This window comes from Triticum dicoccoides, chromosome 7A (assembly GCF_002162155.2).
Source record: "Triticum dicoccoides isolate Atlit2015 ecotype Zavitan chromosome 7A, WEW_v2.0, whole genome shotgun sequence".
Taxonomy (NCBI): domain Eukaryota; kingdom Viridiplantae; phylum Streptophyta; class Magnoliopsida; order Poales; family Poaceae; genus Triticum; species Triticum dicoccoides.
The window spans coordinates 357,805,449-357,809,124 of NC_041392.1; the positions used below are offsets into that span (position 1 = coordinate 357,805,449).

General features: G+C 42.4%; 1 long non-coding RNA gene across 1 annotated transcript; it reads left to right on the plus strand.

The window, feature by feature from the left end:
- Positions 1-476: 476 nt before the first annotated feature.
- Positions 477-3,451, plus strand: LOC119329503. The gene is made up of 2 exons (XR_005159579.1): positions 477-956; positions 1,534-3,451. It is a non-coding gene; the product is annotated as an uncharacterized LOC119329503 (long non-coding RNA).
- The last annotated feature ends 225 nt before the right edge of the window (positions 3,452-3,676 follow it).

Sequence of the window (3,676 nt, forward strand, 5' to 3'; positions counted from 1 at the left end):
GTATAGCCAAATTTAATTTATTGCTCACATGGTATACAATAACAGAATGCACCCACAACAATTGAACATCGCATGGCAGAATTGAACGAAATAGTTAACTAAACACCACAACAAATGAACCAAACGTTAACTGAGCACCACATTGCACAATATAACATACTCCTAATAGAAGATTAGACAGTTAACCAAATCAAGCATGCTTAACAACTTGAAAATATAGCAATTGTATTTGTTTCTCATGTATTTAGTACAGACGAATTCAATTTACTTCTCATGTCTTTACCTAATATTAAAAGACAAAGCCTTTCATAGTTGTCCATACGTTTTACCTAATATTTAAATTGTTCTCTATATAAGTTTTTTTTCGCACATCGCATCGTCCGAATCTCCTTGCGTTTTGGTACTTTTGTCGTGGTCCACTTCGTTTTTCTTCGTATGTTCGTCGCTTCCACTTTTCCATGTAAAAGTATATCTTCTAGGGACTCTCATTGGGAGTCCAGCTCTTCATCCCTCGTCTCCTCTAATTCCTTATCCAAATATCGGTTAGATCCCATGGAACGGATGAGTTGCAAACGGAGCTACCAGATGAGGAGACCGATCCCATGGGGTGCCTTCATCCATCTCACCCCACAGTCTCCGTCACCTGACCGATCTCCGTTGGCCAGCGTCACCGCCCTCGACAACTCCCCTGATCCACCCCTATCGTGGTCATCGTCCTCGAAGCGTCGGTTTCCAAAAGAGGAGGACGATCCCATCGTGGTTCTTCATCCCTCTCACGCCACCGTCTCCGCCACCTTATGGATCTCCGGTGGCCGGAGTCGCTGCCCTCAGCCGGCTGATGAATTAGCCCCAAACTCCCCGAGAAACACCTGTCGGGTCATCGTCCTCGAAGCGTCGGTTCCCAGCGACTAACACGGAGGCTCCGCCCCCGCTGGCCCTGCTCCTGCCCCGAGAAGGTACTCATCCGCACAAACTCCACCCATCTCTTCCTCTTGCTCACGCGCGTGTGTACATATACCGCTGGCCCTCCAGTTCGAGGCAGACACCATGCAGAGGATATCGGAGCGCATGGGCGAACCTCCATCATGCACCCTTCAGACGTTTATCCGGCAGCGGCCCAAGTCCTCTATCCCTTATGTTGTAGCCTGACCAGCGGCAGCTCGGTGACGAGGAAGAGTTCTTATTCGTCACTGCGCCTCTCCTCTGCCCGCATCTGGCTGCCCACCTCCTGCATGTCTGTGCCTCCTTCCTCTTGGCTCCGCCGCAAACGGCAGCAGCAGCATCACGTCCTCCTGTGCGCCACCACTGCTTGATGATGCATCCGGCTGACCTCCTCATAGCCACCACCGACCACGGGACCCTGCTGCCTTCACCACCCTGATGTTATTTTTTTTCTATTGTCCCCGCTGCATCTTGAGTAATAGTGGGGGTTGTATCTTTGTGCGATGCATTTGCACATCACATATTTCTTAAAATAAGTTGATAGTGACATCTTCTTTCTAGTTTACATGAACTTCTTTTCTGTGTTGTCAGGGTCTCAGGGAGGAGATGGTGATTTAAGTTTTGTTCTCAGTTCCTAATTATATGTCAGGTTCAGAATTGGTAAGTTGTAAGAACTATTTGTGCGTGTGGAAGAGAAGAACTATGGTCACTTTAGACAAACTTCTCTAGCAAAAAAATTTGGCAGCACTATGTCCATGTAATATTTGCTTAGCTACTTGGTTATGTTTGGTTCATCAATGCTAGGACCAAGGAGGAGCATATGATACTTTATTATATATAAGATGTGAGTTAATGATGATTTCCTATACTTCAATTTTGTGGCATCGCATTGCTCAACTTACTGATAGATAAATTAGTTTTCCTGAAGTGTAATACTTGAGTCCTTGCGTCTTCAGTTAGTTCTCAACACGGAATCCATTAAATCCATTCAAGAGTTATAGATGCTTTTCTGTTTACAATTTTTTAGTGGAATTTCTTGTCCGTTTGATTGCTAGATTTCTTTTACTTTTTACATGGTATATATAATAATAAATAATTTTTTTATTAGGTTATGATCATGGCTCATGTATATTTACAAAGTCCTTTCACATTGTTTTCCTTGTCAATGGTCCAATATATTTACTTTGTATAAGGTGCACCGAAGGGTCGTTTGAAGGACCGAGGGACCAACAAGAGCTCATGTATAGTAGTTGTGGCATGTATTTTTTCTCATGATGTGTCTGTTGAATTTTCATTATTCTCCCAGATCGATTAATGTTTTTTTGTTGCTTATTATACCACATATTTTGTGTTGCAATTATATTTCTTGTCGTTGATCTAATGACATTATACATTTTAATGCAGTTAATCCATTCACCAGGCTTTTACTGATTTAGCTGGGACATGCCCATACAACTCTTGCCTTTGGAACGCTTATGCTTATTTTCCTCCCTCCATGTTTTGTTTGCTGAAAAAATGCAATGTGGGTATGGAGGTTGAGAGCTATAAATGTAAGAAAGATTTAGCAAAAAAATTCCAATGCTCCTACCTAGAGCACTATAGTTCCCAGTGGCGCTTGACTGGACTGATATTGCCCACCCCATCTGGATCCGGTTCTGACTAGATATGGGTAACATTTTAATATATGGTTGGATTCAGATAGGTCACTAAAGGTGCAAAACTTCCATGATATGATTCATTATATAAAATTACTTTTGAAATGAGGGATTCAAATGTACACTTCATACTCAACACGACATTTTTATACTGCTTGATCAAATTAAATCAAGTTAAAGTTACTTAAATTAAATAATAAAGTTTCGATAATTCCCAGAAGCTTTCTGACCCACCTTTTGCAACCTTACATGAAGTACTTATATGAGGGAACATTATCTTCCTCGGGTAGTGCTTTGCTCTTCCGTGTTCTATAAATTGTGAGGTGTGCCTTGTTGGCCTTCTGAAATTATTTCCCCCTCTTATTTTGCACTTGGGATTCCTTCATCTATTGTTAGGTATATGCATCAAACTGAATGTATCCTCTGTTCATTTGCAGGATGATGAAAATCTTACCAAAGAGCATCAGAGTTGCAGGTGGTAGCCTGGTCGAAGCATGCACACGTAGTGGACTAGGATGGGAAGGAAGGAGTCCGGCGCCAAGGAGGAAGAGCATCGGGGACGAAGGAGAACTACAACGTGGGGAAGGGAAGGGCTGGACTGGTCGGCGCTGTTACTACTTATTGTTGGTGTAAATTTCTTTGATACTACTGATCTCTACAGAGAAATTGGGGATGCAAATTTATCACATGCACGCCCATGTACATCTGCTTGTCTCTTATCGAAAATTTGCTCGATTTGTGCTGCGAGTTCAGGCCAGACATGACACCAAGGATGTTTATTTTTTTCTAATTCCACTTTACTTAGTATCTGAGCTAATCATGAATGGAAAAAGTCTGTGCTGATGTCAGCGATAGATTATAAACATTGCTAGCTTCTTGTGTGTAGGCTTGTTCTGTGCTAGACTACCAAAATATTTTTTGCTTTGATACTTTTTATTTATGGGCTAACAATGTTCTCGGTCCACGTTCACATTGAAGCTTATAGAACCCATTTTGTTCTCCCATGTCGGTTTGGGTCGCGGTGGTCAGAAACACTGACCCAATGTGCCGACCCAAACCCAAAATGCGTCTGCTTTGTG